At 47.9% G+C, this 13,463-nt stretch overlaps 1 long non-coding RNA gene across 2 annotated transcripts in view; it reads right to left on the bottom strand.

The window, feature by feature from the left end:
* LOC142360605 (uncharacterized) overlaps positions 1-10,717 on the bottom strand; it is a 72,303-nt gene extending 61,586 nt beyond the window's left edge. For both annotated transcript variants that reach the window (XR_012763237.1, XR_012763236.1), the window contains exons 1-2: positions 10,324-10,717; positions 3,027-3,138 (exon numbers count right to left, since the gene is read on the bottom strand). This is a non-coding gene — a long non-coding RNA (uncharacterized LOC142360605). The remainder of the gene's footprint in view (positions 1-3,026; positions 3,139-10,323) is intronic.
* Positions 10,718-13,463: the final 2,746 nt, after the last annotated feature.

The following is a 13,463-nucleotide window of genomic DNA, read 5'->3' as shown; positions in this document are numbered from 1 at the left end:
GGCCTCCGAGCAGGTTAGTTAAGATCGCTACAACTTCTGTTGCTGTGTCGCTGCCCGCAGATGTACACGGGACTGTTTCCGTAAGTATTTACAAATGAAATAAAGTACGACTTCCCGAGGAACACTTGCAAACAGCCAGCCATATTTTCTATTCAAGCATGACGCTTCTAGAATTACATTGCCTATTTCACATCCAGTAAGAATTAAAATAAAGACATATGAAAAGACCAGCTTGCTTCCACTGTTGCATTTGTTTTGTTCTCCAAGAGACTAGAGCAATCCTGTCACGTTCATTAGAAAAACTGCACTACTCTACAACTAAGTTTGCTTATCAGCACAGTGACTAAAGATAGCAACCGGCACGAAAATAGCACCAAACCCTTTCTAAGGGTATTTCACTACAGCATCCGGGATGGCTTCCTTCCCCACAGCAAAGTGGATGCGAGGGAATTATGTGATATTAGAAGTTAGTTTATGCAACATTTGCTTCCAAAAAAAACCGTGGAAAAAAAACGCCCAGCCCACAGGGGACTGTGGGGCAGAGGGAAGAACTCGTGTAGCAAGCTCTGCAGAGGCTTCGGTAAAGTTCAAACCTGTTAGAAGATTTCTACTGACTGTCTCAGCAACCCAGTTGCTGCTACATTTCATGTCGTTGGCAGAATGGCATCTCTTACCAAATGAAAAAGCCAAGAAGATTTGGCATAACAACATCCCGGCTGCACAGTTCTGCTGTTTGTTTTTCATCCTATCTCCCGTTTCCTTATTAAGTTAATGATGGGGAAAATTAAAGATTAATCACTCAACTATTTTTCTGAAGTCATACGAAACCGCAGCAGGCAAGCAGAGTGATTATATCACTCTAATTAGAAGGTGTTTTTTCCTTGAAACTTGCTTGTCCCCCAGTGAAATTACCGCACTGTAAACTGAGTAGGTTATGAAAAGGCTGTAGCTGGAACGCAGAAGCCTGTGGTGTATTTACTCAAACTGATAAGTGTGAAGGATCTCTATAAATCACTTTCAAAACTCAGGGTTATATTTTCTATACTAAGGTTACGAAAATTAATCTTTCGGGCAGCAGGTGAAAACAAGCAGAATTATGTTGGGGCCTTTCCCTTTATTCAACACCAACTTTGAGCTATTAAAGCTTCCTAGGGAACCACATTTTCTCAATGGGTCAAGTCACTAAGGAAACAAAGCAAACTTTATCAGTGCTGCACAACTCTACATTCCAGGAATTCCTCGCACTTGGCATCTATATACCACGCCAGAGCCACGGGATCCACTTGTCCTCTCCTTCGCAGAGCTAGCACGACAAACTATGAAACTCTCATTGAGGTGCCCAGCTTCACAAAGCTGCCAATACAAGGAGGTGCTGACATCCCTGTGTGACATTTACCAAAGGACAGGAGGGTAAGAAAAATGTAACCCCTATACTGACAATTTGGGAAAAAAGGGAAAAACTAGTTCCTCTTCTGGCAAGTCCCATCTTGTTTATCACAAGCCAGCTAAGAAAAACACAAATAGTCACCTTGCAAGAGAATCTACATGGACTGCATAAAAACAAAAAAAAAAAAAAAAAAAAAGAAAAAAGGCAGCAAAAAAAATCCTTATATGCAAATCTCTGATTGCAGAATGAAAACATTTCAGCTTAATTACACCTGGTCATGAAACAGATATTAAGTCTTTCATTTGTAAATGCACCAGCCTAATATCTACAACATAAAGGGGGAAAAAGTATAAAATCCTACTACTTTGAATTAATCGGATGAAGGACATTCTGTCAGCAACAATGTGCAATTCTACTCCATGTATAGTTTCCTTTCCGCTTTTAAAAAAGACATCAAACAGATTATATCTGTATGAAAGTCAAGGCAAGGTCAGTCTAAAACTGTGAGGCATTTTATCACACAGTATGGACTGTTAGGCAAGAGAATGAAATCAGTTATCTTTACTGCTCTGTTCTTTAATTTGTACAGTATTCTTACAGAGGTGTTTAGGCAGAAAGTGTCCAAGACTCGAATATCAATCAACAGGGCTTCATATATGCTGATCTTGAATAGGTTTTGAACAAATACAGGTAAGGAAAAAGGACCAACATTCTAACGTTTTAATGTCTTCAAGAATTTACAGTTCGTGTCACAGCAGCAGAAAGGGGCAAACTGGTGGCGCTTAAACATCATTCAGTTAAAAAAAAAAAAAAAAATCAACTGTTTTTCTCTCACTCTCCTGAAATTTCCATGCCAGATGAATGGCTTATTGGTGATAAAGAAAACACACAAACAAAAAAAAGCAACTAAACCAAAATTTTCCAAGTCCTGCTACAATTCAAAAACAGAGCCTCCACATTTTCCATCACCTTTCATGGAGATGAGGTGATACGCAAACTCAGGCACTTAAATTACTTTTCAACCATATTAGAACAACACTGAAATACCAACAGATAAAAAGGCAAATTCAAAGCTGCACAGAACTTTAAAAAAGAAAAAAAAAACCACTCATGGCAACTGTTTCCCAACTTGCTTTGTAGTAATTTTCAAATTTGCTTGTCAAAAACCTTAAGATCATCATTAAATATGGGAAAAAAATATTCCTCCTCTTCCTGTCACTGACAGCATAAGAAGATTAAGCACACATTACTTATATGAACTCAAGTTCACAGCTGTTATGATACAGCATGAGTTTCTCCAAATGTTGCCGATGAATCCGATTCTCTTAACTGCATCTGAACTCACTCCGAAATGCCTGCAGAAGCAGTGTTCCCCTGCGCTGAGCAGGCAATTGCAGACAAGCAGCGGAAATTATGCACCAAATGAGATACAGAACATCCAAACATTTGGGAATGAGATGTCAAAACTATTGGTAAAAAGAATGAACAACATGGGGTGCATCTTCTTGAGCCTCTTCCCAAGAATCTCTCCCCAATGTTTAATCACCGAGGATTTTCACCAGCTTTTAATCCATCTAGGTGAATGAATACTATGGTGCATCTCAGTGGAAATATATCTGGAGAATAAACAAGAACTTACTTCTTGGATACCAGCTGATCCTACTTCAGCCCCCTTCACTCGAGATACCCACACCTCCAGGGAGAACTGCATTCTTCGGACGCCGAAGACTGCTCCTCAGATTTCCAGGAATCTGCATCACACACATGAACAGAAGTTATTGTCATTCCAGAAGTTCAGCAGTTCAGATCACATAGTTCTCATTATTAGGATTGTCTGCAAGAAGTCAGATAGCTTTTAACAACCATTATTTAAAACCGTATCCTTTTCTGGTACAGTGATTTAAAACTTAGAATGTGTTTAAAGTGACACATTACTCCTGAATGCAGCTGCCTCTCAATTAGAGCAGATAAAGGTTAACTGCTAAGGCAACAGAAGTATTCAGAACTTATACTGAAGTAGTTAAATTTCCCACCAGAGATGAGGATAATGACTTCTCTTATTTGTTATCTTAAGAATCATACAGATACGACCACCAAAACCAATCATACAATACATCCGAGACTGAGCATCACTTCAGAACAGCAAAATCCCCAGAGCCCTCCTAGTTAAGCCTTCAAGACGGAGAAGGAATTTATTCATGCAGTCACTCTGGAGGAAAAGGGACATACGGAAACCCCTCGCAGATGGATAGACAGACAGACATCCAAGACAGAACCAGATTATCAGGAGAAAAACAAAGAAACAGAGTAATAGAGAAGAGCGTGGAAGCAACACAATAAGGGGAACTAAAGTAAACCAATCTGTAGAAGGAGAATACACACGTGACGGTTCTGAAATCTCAGTAACAAGCACATGACAAAAGCAAAAGAAACGCAGTAAGTAGGGCTTATTAACTGAAATGTGTACACTCAAAATATATTCTTTGTCAGTTTGCACTCCTGACACCTTTTGAAGGTACTCGAGCCAGCTCTGCATGTGACCACGTGAAACGAGGATGCCTTTGATAAACACCAGTCAGCCAGCTCCAGGAACAAGTGAAGGCTAGGGAGGGATGTCCACAATATTTATGCTCTGCTACAGACTCAGCCAACAATACGGTGCTGTTCACTACTCTACATTTCAGTGACACGAGGGCATCACTGTGAAGCCCACAAACCCTAAGTACTGGCCAGACAGAAAGGTGGAAAAGGCTCAATGGTCCTTTCGTACCAGCTAGCAAAGCAGGCGATGCCCAGGTGGTTCAGAGCATTGCTGCTCTTGTTGGCAGCGCCGTGCCGGTTGCTGTTCCGCCGTGGAGGGGAGCAGGCGACCGGCCTGAAGCTGTGCATAAGTATGCATCGCTGTGCCAGCTCCCAACGCAGAATGCTTAAGCGGTTTCCTATCTCAGATAAATACAAAGACCATGTACTTGGTCAACACAAGAATGAAGAGTGCATACTGGACAAGGAAACAGCCCCCAACGGCAATAACTCCTTCTCATGGTTATTTGGGAAAAGCATTACCCCAGAGAGTGTAACATACCACATCCCAAGCTTACCAAAGAACATTTACTTAGATTTAGAGGGTGAACAAACTACCTCTAGCACACAACTTGTTCAGCCTTATTGTCCATGTTCAAAGGGAAGGCAAAGTAAAGCTGCGGTGAGAACAAGCCTCTGGCACAGGGGACATGCTGTATACAGGCAGCAGGCGCTCCATAGCTGAGATGCCTGCACACAGGGGTGAACGTATGTTTGGGCTGACCAGAACAGTCTTCAAACACAAAACTCTGTCTCAACACCCCCCCAAAAACTTCTAGGAAGCTTTCATCCTGTATTTTGCAAACTGTCTCCTAACTAACATTATGTCCGTTATTCAAGACATGTAATTTGCTCTGAAGTCACATCTCTAGGGAATGTATTTTATAACCTGCTGTATTCCTGAAGAAAAGCAGGGACTTGAACTCTGATTGTCGCATTGGTCAAGCAACCCACACCTCACATGCTACAAGTTTACCCTAATATTTCTGATTTCAGGGCCAGGTAGTCAATGCAGGAATCTGCTTGCCCATGACGAGAACACAGCACCCATCCTAACTCCCTGCCTAAACAGCGAAGGTTATTTTTCTCCTCCCATCACTCCTTCTCTTGTGCAGTGCTCAAACACACAATTGGGACATAAAGACTATCAGAATAATTAGCACAGTCTTAATGCTTCTCCTTCCTCTCCAGTAGACGAAAACAAATACAGCCTCTGACCACAAGACTATTTTTATTTAGTGTGCTCCATAGTGAACTGCACAAGTCCCAGATGCTGCAGAAGAGTCTGCTAGGCCTCAGTTTATGCTTTTTTCCTATGAGGCTGTGCAATGCATCGACTACTCTAGTCCCAGAGGTACTTGAACATTACCAGAAATTAGTGCTAGATGCAAGAGAACTTCTGGGTACTATGTTAAGCAACACATCCACTAAAAGCGTGCAGAAAGCAACTCTTAACAACACCGCTTGCTGAAGTAATTTAGAAAACTCTTGTTTATTCGAAGCACTATGACATAAGGAAAACATAACAGCAATGTTTAAAGAACAAAACCAGAGTTCATGCATTAACCCTCACACACTTACAGACCGGGGCAATACACCTACTCCAGTCCCATTCTTCATTTATTTCCAACAGCCTTCCCTCCCCCTGGGTATAAGCAGGCTTATGGAGCGAGGTAACAGCATGAGGCTGAACATCAGACTCCAGGTAGCTAAACACTTGCTTGTTCCCACAGTTTGTAATTAAATACTCTGACCTATTGGATAAAATCCTGACATCATACTGGCAGGGCCACGAATTCGAATCCTGTTTATGTTACACTTTCAAATTTCTCTTAACCTGTATTCTCATCGGTGTGAGAAGCTCTTTCCTCCCAGCCTTCCAGAAGCAGAAGCTGTAAGAGACTAACATGCACATGGAAAAAACATCCACCAAGTTAGAGAAACAATTCAGTCCTACGCATAGAGGAGAAAGCATTAGACTGACCACAGAGCCATATATGAGACCAGGGATGGGGGGCGGGTAGGAAGAGGGCACAAAGACAGAAGAAACCCTACTGCTAGCTTCAGGCACTGGGAACTTAAAGTTACCCTCCTTCCCCACCTTCACCCCAAAATTACCAGTGTAAGTTACAAAGAGCTTCTCTAAGGGGTATCCCCCCACAGCTTTCCACAAATGCAAACAAATGGTGTAACTGCATTTTGATCCTGATGAGCAGGAATAATTGCCCAGAAGTTACAGAAAAGGAAGAGAAAAGGGGACAGGAGGACACCTATGAAATGGCTTCCTATCCAAAAAACTTTTCTGATGTTTATTAGCAAAGAAAATCCCCAGTGGAGAGACGCAGCTTTCGTAGTCAGCTAAAAATTAGAGCTATTAGAACATATCTTGACAGCTCCAAGAAGAAGCTCTCAGTTGCTTAGACTCATAGAAAGTTCATAATCAACTTGCCACAAAAGCTTTAATTCTGAACACGTCACTGAAGAAAAACACTGAAGCAAGACCAGACTTCATTTTTCAAATGTATTAATAACGATTCCCCTTTGGATTATGCTAGCCATGTCACATTAGGATGGCTTGGGCTCACCTTGACCAGCGAGTATGTTAAAATGCAACTAAACCCATCTAGATCTGCACTCCCAACTCGTGCTTCTTTTAAATTTCAAATGGTTACAGAAGAAAGGCATCCGTTAGGCTAATACTGATCAAGACCACACTATCATCCCGTTTTATTCAACATGAAGTGTTACAGGAAAAAAACAGACTTAGAGAATAATGCATAGCTTCTTTTCTACACATCTGAATTTAAAAGAGGAGTGGGAACTCTTCTTTGCAAAGCATACTTGCTGTGGTAGGTTCTGTTACTATAAAAGGTGCATTTATGCAGTATATGTTCTTTGTGCAAAGGGTTATATATGCAAACAGTTGGATTAACAAACCAGAGTTGAGAATGAGCTTTTCCTGTTTCTGTTAATTTATGGCCCAATGTTTCATTCCTTTCATGCAATGCCATAATCTTCAGTGAATGACTGCACATTATCCTCCTCAGAGTAATCTAGGAATGCAGATACAAAGAACATCAACCATCACCTTCATTAAGACTCTCCCTCTTAACCCTCAAGAGTTTAGGTGCCTGCTAGAGTTTTAGATACGAATAAAACTTTAAAAATCCGTGCTCAGTTGCTACTACCCTTCAAGCACGTAACTTTGTGCCAGTGGGTACACGTACCAACACTGAAGCCTTCACAACATTGCTTGAATGAGTACCGCATGTCCAAACCTCCACGCAGTGCTCATATCCCCTGCTGACCCTGCCACACCTCAATCACCGAAACACAGAAATGTGCTTTTCAAAATGCAACTTCCAGGTCTGTCCTTTATCCCAAAACCAAAAATGGGGAGTTTGGGAATGGACCGGCTTGCACCAGAAACCTTTTTATACAATAAAAGCACAAGGACAAGAAGCGTTTGGCTTTGAATCCCCCCCCCGGTCTGCCTCAGGCCACAACCCAAAACTTGGCTGTCCTTGCCCCAGTCGAACGCCCATGCGGTGAAGCCATCCCTGCTTTGCCCAGCGGTCTCAACAGGAGAGCCTCAGCCTGGGAGCTCCGGCCACCCAGGAGAGCAACCGCTCCTCCGAATCAGCAGGATGACCCCCAAAAAGAGCCTCTGGAAAAGGGGACCCTGCTTGGGCACCTCACTCCAGGGCGGCGTTAGCAACTGCAAATCATACAAACGGATCGACGCCTTCACTCAGCGAGACCCAATAGCTAACTAAGCCTCTGTAAGAGCTGACCTGCACAGCAGACCCCTCTCCACGCATCCCGCCGGTGAGCTGAGGCCCTCCTGCTCGCTGTCCTCGGCGGTGGCCGCAGGACCCCTCGCATGGCCCTTCCCCACAGGTCCTGCAGCTGGAACGGGTGCCAACCCCCGGGCGTCAGAGCAGCCGCAGGTCAGGCACCTGCACGCTCCAGCCCGTAAACCGCCTCGGGTTTTTTTGCCTCCTCCTTCCGTCAACTGCACAGAAAGTACAGATATGCTGCTGGCATATTTATTTTCACCCAGCTTTCTAAAGATTCAGCGAAACGAATCACCTGCAGCACCTGTATCTATTGTACTAAAACAAACAAAACTCAACCACAGGATCTCTTTTCAGTATTCAAAACACTTGCACGCTGGTGGACGCAGCCCTGATGAAAACGCTCCCTCAGCTGACCCCCCTCCCCCTGGGCTTTAAGAGCCAGAAACCCCACGGAGCAGCAGGGCAATTACTCAGCTGCAGACGTGGCTTGACCGTCCCATCTGACTCCCCAGTTAGGGAAGGGGATTCCAGCTACAAAAGCAGCATTAAGAAAATAGTTTAGAGAAGCACAGCAGCACTTGCAGGGCTCTAACTTTATAAGTAGATTTACAATTAAGAGTAAGAGCTATTAATTAGTTTTCAATGGTAACAGCAAAGAGCTAACGATCTGTTAGGAATCACAGATGCTGCATTTAACATTTAGTATTTCCCTCACTTCTCACGAGGAAACAGACTTATCAATTCAACGCATGACACAAGAGGTCTGAACACACAAAAAATATTGCTGGCGATCTTTACCTCACCAGGAAACCTATCCTCTAGAAAGTGAACATAAGAGAAATTAATCTTTACCCGGATCTTTCAATAGCAACCTCACATGTAACGCTTCCATTCCCAGTATTTGTCCAAGTTTTTGTTACAGCAAAGCTACGGACAACGGCCATGAAGCAGGTAGCACACATTTTAACATGAGTGTATCAAGTTTGACTTCAAGAGTCAAGCTGTTGGGGTTTTTTGTGGGGGGCTTTGTTATCTTCTGCCATCAACCTATTTAAACTCAGCTTTCTCCATCCAAACAGCTGGAGTTTAGAAGAGCTTAAAAGAAAAAAGAAACGAAAAGTGAGCCATTGTGTTTTGACTCTCAGTAGGCACAGAAGTAGCCTTCAAGGTTACCTTGCCCTATGTTCGGCCTCAGGAAGGAGAAAAACACAGTTTCAGCAAAAGAATTTCTTGCCTGGCTGGAGGCCACACCCGCCGCACCAACTGATGGTAGGAAAGCATTTGGATTCACAGCTCTACCCCTAGCACCCGGCCGGAGGCGAAGCAAAACTTTCTCATTTTCGGAGAAGAAAAGAAACTCTTGCTCACTAAGTAGCAATTATGCTGCAGAATTTATATGCTGAGCACGGCTGAATGTAGGAACACCAGATCAGTCAACCATAGCTTTAGTGCTTTGAGTATGATTAACAGAATGAACTTTCAAAGGTCAATTAAATGTCAACACATTTTAAAGAGATATTCTTCTTAAGTTGGGGCGATGTGTAACAGTACCTTCCAAAGCCACTGTGCCGCTTTCCCCTTAAAACTCTACTCATCCTATACTTACATGTGCAGATCTAAAGATGATAACTAATTAACCTTTGATAGAAAATAATGGCTATTTATGCTCCCAGCTTTCCTGTCGCTGCCTTTTATTTCTCGTGTCTCACCATGTATACGGAGACACTCTTCTCCCTCTCCCCAAAATTTCACTTCATCTGTTCAGAGCGTGAGTGAAGAGAGAAAAAAAGGAGCAAGAACAGCCTGAAAGTTTGATAATTTACTACACGAAAACGAGAAGAGGCTTTTGGTACGCAACTGAGCTGCCTGGATGTAAAACTGGGGGGGGGGAAGGGGCGGAGGGGAGCACAGCAGAATTTATTATGAACACATTAATCACGATTTCAGTCAGACCAGCAATACTCCGCTTCCAAACATTTCTGGAAACCCAAGTTTCAGGTTAACTGGCTCAAAGCGTCTCAAAACTGAGGCTGAAGAGCCGAACGCTCGGTACTGGCCCACTGAAACCACCTCCAAAGCAGACGCATCAACCATTGGGCTTTTTTAAATAAAAAAAGAAAAACAAACAAAAAAATAACTAAAAGTCTCCGTGTCGGCACAAAGCGACGGGGCCGAAGTCGCGACCGAGGCCTGGCAAGGCAGCAGGGCTCGCCGGGGGGGGCGGCCCGGCACGCTCGCGACTCCCCTCAGCGCCGAGGCGGGAAGCGCAGCAGGCGGCCGGCCCGGTGCCGGCGGCACGGCCGCGGAACTCCCGCACACCGGACCGGGGCCGATGTTCAAACTTTCTCAGAAGTTCACAGAGCCCGGGGGGCGGCGAACCCGCCCGACTCCTCGGGCCCCGCGCGGCGGCCGCCGGAGCTCCGGGCCCGGCGCGGCCCGCCGCACCTGGCAGAGACGAGCGGAGCGGGCTGCCCGGCCCGGCTCCTGCAGGTGCCCTCGGCCCGCCCGCGGGGTGCCGGCCCCCAGGGCCCGCCGACCGCCGCGACCGCTCCTTACCTGGCCGGGTCCCGCCGGGCCGCGCCCAACTTTCCCCGCTCCGGGCGAAACTTGCGGCGGCCCCGCTCCCGACCGCCGCCTCCAGCCCGTCCCGTCCCGCTCCGTGGGGCGGGGACCGGGAGCGGGCCGGTGCCGGGCCCTGCCACAAGGGCGGGGAAAGGGGGCGGGGGAGGGAGGCGAGCCACCTCCCCGTTGCCGCCGAGGCCGGGGCGGGCCGGGCATTGTCCGCCCCCGCAGCGCCCTTCCCGGCGCGGGAGGCGGAGGGGGGGGGGGGGGGGCACACACAGGCTCCTCCTCCCCTCGCCATGTTCTTTGTTTCTCCGGCCGTTCCCCCTGAGGGCCGCGGGCCCCGCCGCGCCGCCCGCCCCCGGCGGGACCTCTCCTCCTCCTCCCGCCGCGGCGGGGCCCGGGGAGCGGGGCGGCCCCGGCCGCAGGTGACCGGCCGCCCGCCCCCGCCCAGGCACCGCCCACCCCGCCGCCGGAGGGGGATCCCGTCCCGCTCCGCCAATTAGCTCAGGGGGAAAGGGGCAGCCCCGACCAATGAGGCGCCGCGGAGCTCGGAGTGTCACACCCCCCCCCAGGGTGAGCCAATGGGGCGGGGAGCGGCAGGCGGGCCGGCCCGCCTCCTCGGCGCGCGGCGCGCAGTGCTGAGGCGGCCGCCGGCCGGTAGCAGCCGCGGGCCCGGCGCTGGACTCCGGCGCTCTGGGAGGCGGCGTCGGCTCACAGAGCCCCGGAGCGGGGGGCCCCGCCGCCGCGCCTGGCCCAGTGGGGCCCTCAGCGGGGCGGCCGGGCCTGCGGGTGGCCCCGTCGCACCCCCGGCGGGGCGGCCCTGCCTCCCCGGACACCTCTCCGGTGAGGCGGACGGCAAAAAAGGGCTTGCGAAGGAGCAGGGTGAGGTCCGGAGCGGGGAGCAGCTGGCGGGGACCCGAGCGGCCTCGGGAGCCGAGGAGCGTTGTCTCTGGCCGCTGCCTCTGCCACCGGCGAGAGCCTCCCCTGGTGAGTCCCTCCGTCGGTTCTGGAGCTTGAGGAACACAAAGTGCCTGACACACCCAGGGAGCGAGCAGAAGCGATACTAAAAATAACAATTCCGAGAGGAAAGCCGCCGGCTCGGGGCCTCGCTGCCTTTCCTGCGAGCGTGTTACGCTCGTTTGGCAACCCGCAAGGACACTCTGCTCGGTCCTACCCAATAGGTCACAGTTAGGCACCCGAAAACTGAGTGCATTTGTTGTTTCATCTCAACATACATAACTCTGTTGCTTGAACTTCCGTCATTCCGGTACTCAAATCTTTCAGGCTGTCACAGAATGTTCAGGGTTGGAAGGGACCTCTGTGGGTCATCTAGTCCAACCCCCCTGCTGAAGCAGGGTCACCTACAGTAGGCTGTAGAGGACCTTGTCCAGGCGGGTCTCGAATATCTCCAGAGAAGGAGACTCCACAGCCTCCCTGGGTAGCCTGTTCCAGTGCTTCGTCACTCTCAGAGTGAAGAAGTTCTTACCCTGATCCTTCTTTCTCCTGGCTGTCCCTCCCAGCCCCGCCATCAGGAGATTTCACCAGTATACCCCGTAATTCAGTGCCAAGTTTGTGGATGAACATGTTAAACTTCAGGTCACTGTAGTGCCTGGTCCTTCTGGAGCTTCCTTCTGCAGGGAAGCGTTCCCTCAGGGGCATGTACCCTCAGCCAGTTTCATACCCACGCTGCGGCACCAACCCCTGTAACAGCTCCCCGTGAAATCATGTACCAAATGCTGACCAAGGTCTGCTGCATCTCCTGCCTTCTTGTTCAGGAACCTCGTTTCTCACAGATGGTGCTGGGTTTGCCTCGCGAGATTTGCCTTTGGCAAAGCCCTTTTGCGTTTTATCCCACTTTCCGCTTGCTTCCACCTGTTTCATTACATTTTCCGTATACATCTGCTCTCAGTCCTTGGTGATGGTAGCAGACACGTAGTCTGCAGTTGCTTGCTGCTGAGTTTGAACGCTGGCAGTAAGAGCGCGCTGGTGGCTAGCGAGCGTGGGCTTCCCCTGCCTGGGGAGAACATCTTCTGTGACTCCTGCCCTTTGATGAGGATTGCCGTCGCAGCAGTCCCATACCATAGATATAAGAATAACAGAGGCGAATTCCAGCTTGTATGCCATACAATACATCTTGTTCCCGTCGGAGAGTCATGAATACTACAATATTACAAGTAACAAAAACAGGTTTGACTGAACTTGGATTTTTCTCCTGCACGTGGCACAGAGGTCCTTCTTTCTCAGCCTTTCCTCCTGAGGGCTGAGTGTCAGTGCATAAGCACATTGGTGCCAGCATCCTCTCCCGTGTGTCTCAAAACACAGCCTTAGCTTAGATTTTTTGCTGTGTTTCTGTTTCTCAACTAAGACCTGACCTACTGAGCAGACTGGGTACCTTTCTGGTGTCTGGGGGTTATAGCCCAGGAGTTCAGGCATTAATATTGTCTGTAAGGCTTGTGTTCGTGTCACAGCCAGGCACAAGTCCCAGGACAGAGCCCGGACATGCCGTTGTGATACAAACCTCTAGCCAAGGACAGTGCTGCCTCCAACAACCCAGAGCTCAACTTGGACAGGGTACAAGAGATGCTGAAGGAACAATGACATCTAGTATTTACACATGGAGTAGTTACCTAAGGATTCAGCCAAATCTCAACAGGATAGCAAAAGTTTTGGAGCCACTCAGATCCGTACTCCACAAATCCCTCCTGCAATAGCCACGTCCAGCTCCCCCATACATGGGTAAAATCAGACAATCACAGCAGACACATAGGTGATTAGCAACGCCTTTACAAGCTGCCGCTGATTGAGCCATGGTAGCCGGACATGTTCCTGCTCATAAACTCTTTCAAATGTGAGAAAAACATTTCGTAAGCCGCTTTCACAGGGGAAGAGGTTTATGTTAGCATCGCGTCTCACTTTTGCCATGGGCTAAGAGCAGGGATGGGCACTGCTGCTCGGCTGACGCCTCGTAACTCCATCGCTGGTGAGCTCTCAGCAGGCTGGAGCACCTAGATGGATCCACTGGAAGGCTGGGTTAGCCCAATCTTGCTGGAAGAGCTGAACATTACTGTTTTACACTTAAAATAGCTTGATAAACATGTAAAGCTCAATCATATATTTAAGATGTACGGGGT

This window comes from Opisthocomus hoazin, chromosome 2 (genome assembly GCF_030867145.1).
Source record: "Opisthocomus hoazin isolate bOpiHoa1 chromosome 2, bOpiHoa1.hap1, whole genome shotgun sequence".
NCBI lineage: Eukaryota > Metazoa > Chordata > Aves > Opisthocomiformes > Opisthocomidae > Opisthocomus > Opisthocomus hoazin.
This window is presented reverse-complemented; position numbering and strand designations above follow the sequence as displayed.